General features: G+C 39.4%; 1 protein-coding gene across 15 annotated transcripts in view; it reads left to right on the plus strand.

Moving 5' to 3' along the window:
• The window catches only part of SRPK2 (SRSF protein kinase 2), a gene marked incomplete at its 5' end in the record, with an annotated part of 222,027 nt that overhangs the window by 133,172 nt on the left and 74,657 nt on the right, over positions 1-14,198 (plus strand). The window lies entirely within an intron of this gene.

The following is a 14,198-nucleotide window of genomic DNA, read 5'->3' on the forward strand; positions in this document are numbered from 1 at the left end:
ACTAGTATCTGCAGTTACTTTTGCTGTTTATTATTTCTTTTGGCCTGCTCATTGGGTATTGTTTCCTTATTTATTTGGTGATTTGAAAAAAATCATTAAATCCCATCTGCCCGACCCAATCTTAACTGCTTGGAATCCCAGTTAGCCCTGATGGAGGATGCATTTCTCCCAAGAGGATTTGTTTTTACTTCTTCCAGGCGCCCAGGGATGGCAGTGACCCGGAAGCACTCTAAATTAATTCTTGGCTTGGGGGTTTCAGAACTAGCAAGGTATAATGATAAATTCAAATGCTAACTCTGCACAAGGAGAAGCTTGAGATTGCAGATGAATAGGAGAGATTTCCCCTACCTCTTCAGTCTAGAGAAGTTTGGGGATCCGAAATTCGACTCACTGGTTGATCCTAGTTCTATCTCTTCCTAGAACTTGTCTTTGGATGGCAATTGTAGCTGGAATCCTAACCTTATTCTTGAGCCTCTCCCGTTGGGATTGGATTTGGTGCTTGCAGAATCTCTCGTTTCTCTGGAAAATGTTTTTCTGATAGCTTCTTTAGGTATCCACCAGTCTCTGAAAACGGCCATTCCTACAAGAATAATATTAATGTGCTTCAGCATTTTTGAAGAACTATATACACAATTCCTATAGTAAGGTTGGCATTAGTGCTAACTGAAACAACAGTCTTAAAAAATAAAGCCATTTATCTAAAATTGAAGAATGTGTATGGCTGAAATTATAAAGTTTGAAAGAGGCAGAACGTATTGCAGTGGACTAGTAACTCTTCAGATGACCAAAATTCTCTGTCAGCAATTGTAAATTTTGTTTTCCATCTAGGGGAAACAGTTTTTAAGATGGGAACACTTGTTTGCTTACACGTTAAATTTTTAAAATCTGTGTTAGACATCTTTTTTTTTTCCCCAAAGATGGTTATAGCAGCAGTACAACCCATTTTGTCATATTGTCTTGTAGAAATATGTGATAATTAACAATAGAGATCCTTCTGAAACTTTCTTAAATCTCATAACCAATCATGATTATAAAAATACATGAGTTTAGAAGCAGAGAGGTTAAGAGGTAGATTGATGCTGACCTTTGCATTAGCACAGTTACAGATGAGCAGAAAGGGCCAGAGGTCTAATAGCGCTATCGTGCATAATATATCAGGGTGTACCTCCTTATTATTCACAGCTGGAGCCCTGAGGAAACAAGTTCACGGTAACCACACACCAGAAAGGTGAGAACAGGACGTGAGGATTAACCTTTATTGACTGCCTACCACGTGCACAGTTACCATACCAAGGAATTCATGTATCATCCCTTATAAGTTACCATGAAGCTCTGACCTTCTTGAGAGGCTCAGGGAAGTTGTCACTGACTTGAATTCTCGTGGATTTTTAAGTGATGGAACCGGTATTCACACCTAACCCACAGGCTTTCTACCAGAAAACTGCATGTTGTTTGGAGCTGGACTTTTATCCTCGCTTTCCAGCCCTAGACATTTCATTTTGTTGTTCTTTAGTAAATTCTCCCAAGACGCCAAGGGTGGGGGAGAGGGGGAGTGGTGGTGGGGTCAGAGATAGGAACCACTTTCCCAGCATCCACTTTGTCTTTCCTTATTTTTCTTTCTTGTCTTTATAAATTTATAATTAATTTCAGTAGCCGTGCGCATGGTGCCCAACTGAAAAAGTATGAAAGGAGTATAAGGAATTTTTGAAAAGTTAATTCCTCTCCCTGACCATCAGTCATTGAGCTCCTTTTCCTGGAGGAGAGCCATTATTGTCAGTTTCTTGTTGCTCTCACCAGAAACAGTCTGTTAACATGAGGTGCATGCATTGTACTATATCTGTAAAACAAATGGTATGTGCCATACACAAATGCACTGCACCTTTGTATTTATCGTTGACATATCTTTCCATATTAGTACATAGAGGACAGCCTCTTTATTTTCGTGAAACAACTTTATTGAAAGATAATTCACGTACCATAAAACTTAAAATGTGCAATTCAAAGATGTTTCAGTCTACTCACAGAATTTTGCAACCATCACCAACCATCTAATTTTAGAACATTTTCATCACCCCCAAAAGAAATTCTGTACACTTGAGTAGTTACCTCCATTTCTTCCCACCCCCTCAGCCATAAGCGGCCACTAACCTACTTTCTCTCTATTCTGGGAATTACATATAAATGGAATCATATAATATGATCTTTAGTGACTAGCTTTTTTGATTTACCATAACGTTTTCAAGGATCATCCATGTTGTAACATCTATCAGTACTTCCATTACTTTTTATTGTTGAGTAATATTCTATTATATTACTGTTTTGTTTTATTTATCCATTCATCAATTAATGGACATTAGATTGTTTCTGCTTTGGGGTAGTACGAATCATGAGGCTAAGAACATTTATGTGCAAGTTTTTATTTTTGATGCATGTTTTAGCTTCTCTTGTGTATATATCTAGGAGTGGAACTGCTGGGTCATATGGTAACTGTTTAATCTTTCAAGAAACTGCTTCTAGTTTTTCAAATGTTTTTCAAAATGAGTACATCATTTTCATTTCTTATAAACAGTCTGTGAGGGTTCTAATTTTTGCATATTTTTGCCATCACTTGTCAGTATCTGTCTTTTTGATTATTGCCATCCTAGTAGGTGTGAATTCGTGGTTCATCGTGGTTTTGATTTTTGTTTTTCCGATGGCTAATGATGAACATCTTTTCTAGGAGTTTTAAACAGTTTTAGCTCTTAACATCTGGGTCTTTGATCTACTGTGAGTTAATTTTTGTGTGTAGTGTGAGTTAGGTAGGAGTCCTACTTTATTCTTTTGCATGTGGGTATTCATTTATCTCATCACCTCTTGTTTAAAAACGCTATTCTTTCCTTATTGAATGGTCTTGGCACCTTTGTTGAAAAATCATTTGATGGTAATGTGAGTGTTTATTTCTGGACTCTCAATTCCACACTCTGATTACTGTACCTTTGTAGTAAGTTTTGAAATCAAGAAGCATGAGTCTTCCAGTATTGTTCTTTCTCAATATTGGTTTGGCTCTCTGGGTCATTGCATTTCCATATGAATTTTAGGAATGGCTTATCAATTTCTGCAAAGAAGCCAACTGGTATTTTGATAGGCGTTGAATTGAATCTGTAGATCAGTTTGGGGCATATTGTCATCTTAACAGAATTAAGTCTTAAATCCATTCACGTGGGATGTGTTTCTGTTTATTTAGATCTTCTTTAATTTCTTTCAGTAATCTTTTTTAGTTTTGATAGTATATATTTTGAACTTCTTTTGTTAAATTTATTCCTATGTACAGTTGACCCTTAACACGGGTTTGAACTACTTGGGTCCACTTATATGTGGATTTTTTTTAATAGTATGTACTACAGTACTACACAGTCCACAGATAGTTGACTCTGTGTATATGGAGGAACCACATACACAGAAGGCCAGCTATTAAGTTGTACTTCGATTTTCAGCCGTGCCCCAACCCTCTAATTGTTCAATGTTTAACTGTATTTTATTCTTTCTTTTTCCATGGAAAGCAGAAAAATAATTTATTCTAAAAGATGTCAGAAATAAGAAATTCATCCTGAAAATATACTTTGGTATAATCCTGGTGAGACAAATTTTTCCCTCTGAACGTGTTCTCCTACTGACTGCCCCACTGGAGTCTTATTGCCTTGTAACAGTTTTTAAACATTTTGCTGATTCCCATGTTGTGAGCAGGCAGGAGCCATCTTCAAATCCACAGGTTCCAAGGAGAGAGTAACATTATTTCTCAGAAGAACAGCAGTTCCTATCTCAGAAGAGTACATAAACATTTTATGGAGGCAGCATAGTTTAGGTTAAATAGGTACATCATTCATCAAAGTGTAAGAAAGGTGACCAGAAAAAATACTGCACTGTAGAATAAGGCATTCAAATGTGGTGGGAACATTTAAGGCAGTTGATGGCTAAAACGGGTGAGTTAAGGAAGGTGGTCTGGGTATGGAGGTGATTTTGCATCTAGAGGAGTTCTCTTTGTGGCCTCAGTGACTGAGCACTGGCGAGCAGGTCTTCTTCCTCAAGGCCAGTGATGCTTGAGGTACCAGATGGTTTCATTTTTCAACTGTGGTCCAAAGAGAGGGTTGAGTTGGGCCAGAATTGCAATCAGCCAAAAGAGATAGCAGCAAACGGAACAGGTCACCAACATGGTGATGCTTACTTCCCGGTTGGGACCCTTAGAGACGAACCAGGGCACCAGGAAGCCGACGAAGCCCCAGAACACGCGCATCACGATGAGAGGCACCGCGAGGCTGGTATACGCCACGGTTGCCGCCGGAGCTCTGTGTTTTATTCTTTTTGATGCTATTGTGGATGGAATTTTCTGAATTTCATTTGCCTCATTTTTTATAGAAGAGTTATGTTGTATGCATGTGCCATAATCTATCATCATGTTATTAACAAGTCTCCCATTGATGGACGTTTAGGCCCCAATATATTGCTATTTGCAGACATTGTCACTGTGAGTATCAGGTGAATTCCAGTAAGGAGGTGTGCTGAGCTAGAGGATATTCAAATATTGGAATCATCTGTCAAATTAAAAATGAATATACTCTTCCTGTTTATAATTTTACGGCTAAAATTTCCAATGGTGGGCTGTATAAAAAAATGTTCCAAACTCTTTTCAGTTAATTTTATTTACTTATTAAAAGTAATGCTATGCTAGAGGAGGTTCATGTTGCGAAAGTGTTGCTTAGAGCAGCACTGCCCAGTAGAACTTTCTGTGATGATGGAAGTGGTCTATTATCTGCACTGTTCAGTACCATAGTCACCAGCTGTATGTGGTCACGGCTGTTTGAGCCCTTAAAATGAGGCTAGAGTGACGGAAGAACTGAATCTTAAATTTTATTCTGTTTAATTTGGCTAGTGGCTATTGTGTCATATAATTATAGTTGCTTTTTGATTTAAATCTTGTGGAGGTGTGCAGAAGCCATGTTCAAAGTGGTACATCTTGCATTATTTCCTGAGTAGCATGAGGCAGTTGTTCTAGTTAAGTTTCATCAACGTACAGGTCTTAGTAAACAATTCTCCTCCCCCCCGCCTCGCCCTTTTTTTTTGTAGCAGCAGCTTACCCTGTACCCAGCTGGCTTCAGATTGCCTACAAACAGAGCCTTTTAGATAGAAACACACGGGTCCTTAGTTTGCTAGTTTTTATATGTATATCTCGTCCTAATGTAAAAAGGTAGGCTTATATGAGGTAAAACTTATATATTCTCCAAAATCTGTCTTTGAAATTTATGAATTTATCTTGGTGATTATGCTATGGGTCACTGCTTGCAGATCATGAACCAGGAAGGCTAGAATCTGTTGGTGGTTTGACTAACCTGGTATGTTAGCTCTTAACTAGGCCTTGCTCTTGTCTCTTTAACCCCTCAGTTCTCTTTGGCACTCTCACATGCTTGAAAAGGCATTGTTTACCAGCTGTTTACTCATGACCTCTGTTTCTATTTGCAGCCTAAACCTTTATTTTTTAACTATAGATTCTATATACCAAGCAGTCCACTGTATTTCTACAATGCTGGACATCCCACATGCCCCTCAAACTCTGATGAGCTGAAACAGAAGTAAGCTTTCACTGCAAACCATTCCTCTTCCTCCTGCTGTGTTCTCTCTCCAAATTAATGCTAACACTATCTTACTATCAGAAACCTAGGAGACAGATACCCACCTCCAGCAAATGAATTACTGAGTTCTGAGTTCAGGTTTTCATCATTTCCTCCTTGGACACCTCACTAGTTTCCCTGCTTCTGTCTTTTATCCTTTCTACCCATTCTGTATACCAATTTCATGTTTTTTGCAGAGAGCAACTCTCTGGTCCTAAAATTGTATTTCAGTGGCTCCTACTTGCCTTAAGGATAGAGCCCGAATTCCTCAGAACTGTAGATCATTCCTCTGTCAGCTGACTGCTGCTGAACCTCTTCCCTGTCTCCAGCCACACTAGGCTAGTTTAGGCCTTTGTGCCTCTCATCACCCTGTTCCTGGGCCTTGGCCACCCCCCTTCACCCCCTGTGCCTCATTCTGTTCTGTCTCTAAGATCACTCCCAGCATGTAGATGTTTCTGGCTCAGCCCTCTGCCACCTCCTCCTCTATAACAACACTTGGAGCAGTTATGTTCCCATATTCATGTGTTTACAGGCATTTCTCTAGAGCCCTCTTGCTAGACCATGCATCCCTCAGTGCTGGGCTCCTTTGTACCCCGGTACACGTCATGGTGCATGCTATACGCCAGGGATCCCCAACCCCCGGGCCACGGACTGATATCAGTTGGTGACCTGTTAGGAACCCGGCCGTACAGCAGGAGGTGAACGGCGGGCGAGTGAAGCCTCATCTGTATTTACAGCTGCTCCCCGTCACTCGCATTACCGCCTGAGCTCCGCCTCCTGTCAATTCAGTGGTGGCATTAACAGGAGCACGAACCCTACTGTGAACTGCGCATGTGAGGGATCTAGGTTGCGCGCTCCTTATGAGAATCTAATGCCTGATGATCTGAGGTGGAGCTGAGGCGGTGATGCTAGCACTGGGGAGCGGCTGCAAATACAGATTATCATTAGCAGAGAGGTTTGACTGCACAGAGACCATAATAAATCAACTGCTGGCAGACTCGTCTCAAAACCCTATCAGTGAGTGGCAAGTGACAAGCTGCATCTTACGGAGTAGACTGGACATAAGCCACACGCTTCAGGTGTCACTGTCTCCTGTCACCCCCAGGTGGGACCATCTAGTTGCAGGAAAACAAGCTCAGGGCTCCCACTGATTCTGCATTATGGTGAGTTGTATAATCATTTCATTATATAGTACAATGTAATAATAATAGAAGGAAAGTGCACAATAAACGTAATGGACTTGAATCATCCCGACCCCATCCCATGGAAAAATTGTCTTCCACGAAACTGGTCCCTGGTGTCAGAAAGGCTGGGGACCGCTGTTATATGCTATTCTGAGTATTTGTGGAATCAATGGATGCCATTTTTACACGCTTTTGGGCTCTGGATTAAACTTTTCTGTCTGCCTTTCTCTTCTTCAGTAGTAATAACGTGTGCTGCCAGGCCCCACACTGTTTTATGAAATATTAATAATACAGGTGGATGGGAAGTCTATAGCTCCGTCATATATATGTTGTTAGGTGGTCAAATAGTCAACTCGTTTGTTGTCTGAGGTGTAGTTTAGTTGGGAAGCAGGTGTGATTTACTTACATTTTCACTATGTTCAGTGTTCTAGAAGACAACACAGTCTTAGAATATAAGACCATGTAAAGTGTCTGGCTTGGAATTATGATTGTTTCTGTTAGAATTTGGGGAATAAGGTTTTGTTTTCCTTTCTTTTTTTTTTTAACTTGCCTATGCCCCAAAGAGAATTGGCTGTCACATTCTTATTACCCAGCTTCTTAATTCCTCTGATCATTTCAATTATTTAAAAAACCCCAGATTTGGTTGAGGCCAAAATCTGATAATTTAAAGTGAACTACTCTATTACTTATTGAGAACTTGGCAGCTCTATTCATTTTCTATTACTGCACAAATTACCACACACTTAGCAGGTGAAAACAATACCTGTTTATTAGCTCACAGTTCTGTAGGTCAGAAGTTAGGGCTGCACAGGTGGCTGGTTTCTCACTGGACTGAAACCAGGCTGCTGGCCAAGGCTGCAGTTCTCGTTTGGGGATTGGAGTCCTCTTTTAAGATGGCTAGTTATTGGCAGAACTCTTCCTTGCACTGAAGTTCTTGTTATCCTTGTAGCTGTTGGCTGGGGACCACTCTCACTCCTAGAGGCCACCCGTAATTCCTTGCTCTGTGGCCCTAATGGGCAGTTCCTGACATGAATGTTTGCTTTTTTCCAGGCTAGCTCAAGCACGCCCCTGACTTTTTCTGTGACCAGCCAGAGAAAACCCTCACCTGTAAAAAGGGTCATGTGGTTAGGTTAGGCCCACCCAGTGTACCTGCCCTTTTGCTATATAACATAACATAATTACAAGAGTGATATCATATTCACAGGTCTACCCACACTCAGAGGAACAGGGAATTACACAGGGCAAGGGTCATTGGGGCTCATTTTAGAATTCTGCCTACCATAGCAGACACTTCACATTTAGGTTTGATTTATACAAAGTTTAGAAATTCTCTTTTCATTGGAGAGGAATACATGAAATCATTGTGGCTTTTTCCTCCCTAGCTGTGGGACTTTACCGAGTGCTACAGCAGCCAGCCTTTTTAGATGAGCTATTTTGAGAGAAAGTATATACTGATTGATTCTGTCCTTAAGTAGAAATGCCAGATTGCATGTTTCTCAGGCTGACAATTACCACCAAGAGGGGAAGAGTGAGAAGGAAGGTGGGAGGAAGAGAGTGAGTTTTAGATTTAGGCTGTCGACATAGGAGGAAAGAAAAAGAAATTTGACTTTATGTTAATGTCCCTAGAATACTACCTGAAGAAATTGGTTTGGGATTCCTTTTCTTTATGTTTTGGTTAAAGATTAACTGAATTAATTTCTTAAATGGTGTCAGTTGCCATTTAAGCTGATAACAAAGGAAAGTACTTCTTTTTCTGCCAAATGTGAAGTTTACTTGTTTTTCTCTGCTGGAATAGAAAAGAAATAGCAGCTGGAAGGAAATCAAAGAACTCCCATCTGGTTGCCATGGCAATTTAGAGCAGATGATGTACGCATTTTGCTGGGGTCGTTCAGTTTTTCCTCACTTTACTAATAGAGCAAATGTACATTAAAAATATAATATGAAGTCGATAAGCATGATAAAATAATCTTAGTATTCTAATATAATATTTAAAGAAAAATATTCTGTGTTTTTTTTTAACCTGCATTTTTATGATAGCCCTATTTGGAGTAATGATTAGAATATTTAGTTATGTTTTATGTAGGGCAAAATAAATACAGTTCTTCGTGAAAAATATGAATGACTAGTTGGAATTTTGCTTTCTAAATTTTTTATTCCAGTCACTGAGTTGGTACATTTTCTTATGTATACATACACGTTCTTAAATTACTAGTGCCTTATATAAACTTCAGATGATTAGATAGACTCTCTCTACTTTTTACAGAACTACATGTTGTTTTTCACTGTGAATGTACTAGGCATTTGTAAAAGAGACCATGCATATAGATTGCTTAAATCTAAATGTAGATATTTCTGATTTTTCTTGGAAGCATATACTTTATTAAGGTATAAGGTGGATATTAAAAGGTATTATGTAGTCATATAGTTTTTTGCTTTTTAAAAAACGGCTTTTTGAGGTATAATTCAAATACCATACAACTTAGACATTTAAAGTATGCAGTTCAGTTTTTTTTAGTATATTCACATGGTTGTATAACCATCACCACATTAGAACATTTTCATGCCTCCTGAAGAATCCCCCGTATCTATTAACAGTCAATCTCCATTTCTCTTCTCTCTTCCCCTGCTCCCAACTCTAAGCAACCATTAATACACTCTACAAATTTCCCTATTCTGGACATTTTGATATAAAATGGCATCATTCAACATGTGTTCTTTTCTGACTCGTGTTTTTCATTTAGTGTAATGTTTTCAAGGGTCATCCTTTCTGTAGCATGTATTATCAGTACTTCATTTCTTTTTATTGCTGAATAATATTACATTGTAAGGATATACCACATTTTACTTATCTGTCTATCAGTTGATGCACATTTGGATTGTTGTTGCGTTTTATCTATTCTGAATAGCACTGCTCTGAACATTTTTACAAAAGATTTTGTGGGGTCAGATGTTTTCGTTTCTCTTGGGTATATACCTAGGAGTGGAATTGCTGGGTTTTATGGTAACTCTAAATTCAACGTTTTTCGGAACTACGATATTCCAAAACATCTGCGCTATATTATACTCCTGCTACAACGTATGATGGTTCCAATTTCTTCATTCTTGACAATACTTGTTGTTGCCTGGTGTTTTTTTAATATAACCATCCTATTGGACGTGAAGTAGTATCTCATTGTGGTTTTGACTTCCCTTTTCCAAATGACTAATGATGCTACACATCTTTTCATGTGCTTATTGGTCATTTGTATATCTTCTTTGGAGAAATGTCTGTTCTACTTCTTTTCTTTAATTTTAAAAATTTGTCTCTATCGTCGTGTTACAAATTTCTTTTTATATTCTAGATACAAGTTTCTTTAAAGCTGTATGATTTATAAATATATTCTTCCATTCTCTGGGTTATCTTTACTTTCTTGATGGTGCCCTTTGAAACACAAACGTTCTTAATTTTGTTCAAGTCCAGTCTTATCTTTTTTCTTCTATTGCTTATGCTTTTAGTATCATATCTAAGAAACATTGCCAAGCCTAAGGTAATCGAGATTTACTCATATTTTTTTCCTGCAAGTTATTTTTAAAAAATATTTTTATTTATTTATTTGGCTGCACTGGGTCTTAGTTGTGTTACACGGGATCTTTTAGTTGCGGCATGTGGGATCTTTTAGTTGCGACATGCATGCGGGATCTAGTTCCCTGACCAGGGATTGAACCTGGGCCCCTGCCTTGGGAGGGTGAAGTCTTAAGCACTGGACCACCAAGGGAAGTCCCAAGTTATTAATTTTGAGTTAATATTTATGTATTTGTGTGAGGTAGGGTTACAACATTTTTTTGTATGCAGATAGCCATTTGTCCCAGTACCATTTGTTGAAAGACTATTCTTTCACCATTTAGTAGTGTTGGCACTGTTGTTGAAAATATTTATGAGTTTTTCACCCCACGGCTTATGTGCTTCTAGTAATTCTTTTTTTTTTTTTTTTTTTTTTTTTTTCTGGCCACGCCGCATGGCTTGCAGGATCTTAGTTCCCTGACCAGGGATTGAACCCAGGCCACAGCAGTGACAGCGCCGAGTCCTAACCACTGGACCACCAGGGAACTCCCTATTAATTCTTATATGTAATAATTTTTTGGTTTGTTTTTTGAAATAACTTCTTGATGGTTTTCAATAGGATTAATGAAAGTTGTCTTTTTTTTTTTTAATCGCTTGATGTATTTCATGAGTATACACTTGGTAAGATCACCTCTTGATCTTTTAAACAGTTGAGATTTAACCAGGCTTTGAGGTGCTGTAGAAGCCACCAGAGACCACTTTGAAGAAGCCAGCCTTAAAGACAGTGTGGCATCATTCTCTCTTACGTACATCTGACCTAAGACAAATTTACTGTGTTTTTCCTGTGCGGTAGGCAGTAACAAGGCTGGATGGGATGAAAAAGAGTCAGTGATTGGACTGTAACATTTGGTAGTTACAGTGTACTTATCTTACTGTGATGAACTGGGTAATTTGAGAGTTGGTGATAATTGGTGTGAAGCAGGTTACTGGGAGAAACCTCAGAAAAAAATATTCACTGATGTGACCAGGAATCTCTGCCAGGACACTCCTCTGCTATTGTTGAATCTGAGGGTCTAGAGTGGTGCCATCTAATAGAAATGTAATGTGAGCCTCATTTGTAATTTAAAGTGTTCTAGTAGCCACATTTAAAAAAAAAGTAAAAAGCAGATGAATTTAATTTTAATAATTTATTATATCCAAAACATTATTATTTTAACATGTAATAAATATAAAATTATTAATAAAATATTTTACATTTTTATACTAAATCTTGGAAATTCAGTACATATTTTACACTTAGAACACATCTCAGTAAGGACTAGGCACATTTAAAGTGCTCAGCACCCACGTGGGGCCAGAGGACAGCAGAGTTCTAGATGTTTTGATGTGATAGCCAGTCAAGATATTACACCACCATTACTCAACCTCCTCTGTATTTCAAGGTACCCTGACTCATCCCTTTAACTTGATAGAACTGGCTTTGGGGGAGCTATCTGCCTGCCTGTTCAGCATGGCTCTCCCTGACACCAGAGGGTCTGAGAATTTTGTTAAGCAAGTGACGTGGCAGCTCATCAAGAGACACACATTATGATAAAGATACCCGAGCCTCTCAAACTAGAGAAAATGGGCATGTGAAAATTAGAATCTCTTCTCCCTTATCATAGATACAGTCTATTCCATTGAGGTAAAGGTATATGTAGCAAATGCCACCGATGAAGTGGTGCTCACATGGGCATCATTTTGCCACCACTGCCCCCCCCCCCCCCCGATTTGTCAGTGTCTGGGCATAGGTTTTTTTTTGGTGATGATTAAAAAATTTTTTATTGGAGTATAGTTGATTTACAATGTTGTGTTAGTTTCAGGTGTACAGCAAAGTGAATCAGTTATACATATACATATATCCAGTGTTGGTTTTTTTAAAGATTCTTGTCCCATGTAGGCCATTACAGAGTATTGAGTAGAGTTCCCTGTGCTATACAGCAGGTCCTTATTAGTTATCTATTTTATATATAGCAGTACGTATATTGTCAATCCCAATCTCCCGATTTATCCCCCGCCCCGTTCATCCCCTGGTAACCATAAGTTTTCTACATTTGTGAGTCTACTACTATTTTGTAAATAAGTTCATTTGTACCCTTTTTTTTTTTAGATTCCACATATAAACAATATCATATATTTGTCTTTCTCTGTCTGACTTACTTCACTTAGTATGATAATCTCTAGGTCCACCCATGTTGCTGGCATTAATTCATTCTTTTTTATGGCTGAGTAATATTCCATTGTATATATGTACCACATCTTCTTTATCCATTCCTCTGTTGATGGACATTTAGGTTGCTTTGTCTCTGGACATGTCTATGATGATCACAACTGACATGTAGTGGCTGGAGGCCAGGCTGACAGCGTTCTACAACGTACGAAACAGCACCCACAGCCATGAGTTTCCTGGCCCAAGTATCAGTGGTGTCGAGCGTAGCAGCGCCCTGCACCAGTGGAACAAGATCTTCCAGTCCTTCCCTTTTCATTAGTTGTTACATAGTCTCCACAGGGAATATGTGTTGTTGTTTTTTGGGGGTTTTTTTTTTTTTTAATTTAGAGAATCTCTTCATTTTTTCATATAAAATTTCTTAGGAAGAAATAGTCAACTTGAAAGTATTTGTGGTTGAGCAAATTTGTCAAATAGATAGATTCCACCCCCAGGAATGGGTCATGTAAATCTTTTCTCTAACCTCTTCCCTTTGGGGAAGCATTGAAACTGGTGCAGTTCCTCTCCTACCTCCCCTTCCTCAGACCTCTTTTCCCTAGGACCATTTTACTTTCAGTAAAGGCATGTCTATTAAAAAGAAAATGAGCACTTGCAAGGCTGCCAGAAAGATGACTGCACTTCCATAAGGTCTCTTGGGATTTTTTTGGAGGTCCTGGCAGTGATGTTGGTGTTTGGTTGTGATGACTCCCTTTCAGTACTCCGTCATGAGGCACGGTTAATTCAGAATGTTGTCACCACCATTGTCCTAATGTCTGTTACCTAGGGAGCTGTAACTTTGAGCCTCCATAAATTCTAGCTAGTAGAAATCAGTACAAGTCATTTTCAGATTATAAACATTCTTTAGTTGTCCTGCCAAAGGTAATCATACTTGCCAGTGTTGACCTGTAAGGTTACCTGTGGGGTGTGATCCCCACCCCATCCTCATGACTACTGGTGTTTCTACTGCCTTCCTTCGTTTGCTGTGGCACTTTGAGTTTTTGGTGGCAACCCACATAAATGAGCTGTAACTACCTTAGGCTGAAGGCAGCGTGCTAAAGGCTATTTGGGGGCTCCTAGATTTGGCAAGAATTTAGAGGTTCAGCTTAGAAAGGGGCAGCTCCTCTGGCCCTGCCTCTTACTAGCAGCTAGGATAGTTTGCACCCTGTGATGGCTGACCTTGTCAAGCAAGGTTCCAGGGCTCTGTGCCCTAGGCTGTACCACAGCGAGGAGAGAGGACTGGAGCCAGCCTTTCATTGTGCAGGGAGTAGCAGTGTTCCAAAACATGCTTTTAGAAAGGGAACATCAGTACTGGGCAGGCCAAAAAAAATGGCCGTTATCTACCACATCAGTGGCTGTGAGGTTCCCCTTGCTCCCCAGACTAGGGGCCCTCTTTTCATCCCACTGAAACTGCCTCTGGGGAACAGTCCATCAGCCGAACCCCCTTGCGCCTACCACTCGGTATCTTTTCCCTCCCCACTTTTTAATCTGTAGAGCTATGGCCAGCTCAGGGAGAGCGGTGGTGGTCCTGTTGTTAGGGCAGCTTGCAGCTCAAGAGGGGTTCTGCATCCAGTTGAGACTTTTGGTTC

This window comes from Balaenoptera borealis (genome assembly GCF_965194805.1).
Source record: "Balaenoptera borealis genome assembly, chromosome: 7".
NCBI lineage: Eukaryota > Metazoa > Chordata > Mammalia > Artiodactyla > Balaenopteridae > Balaenoptera > Balaenoptera borealis.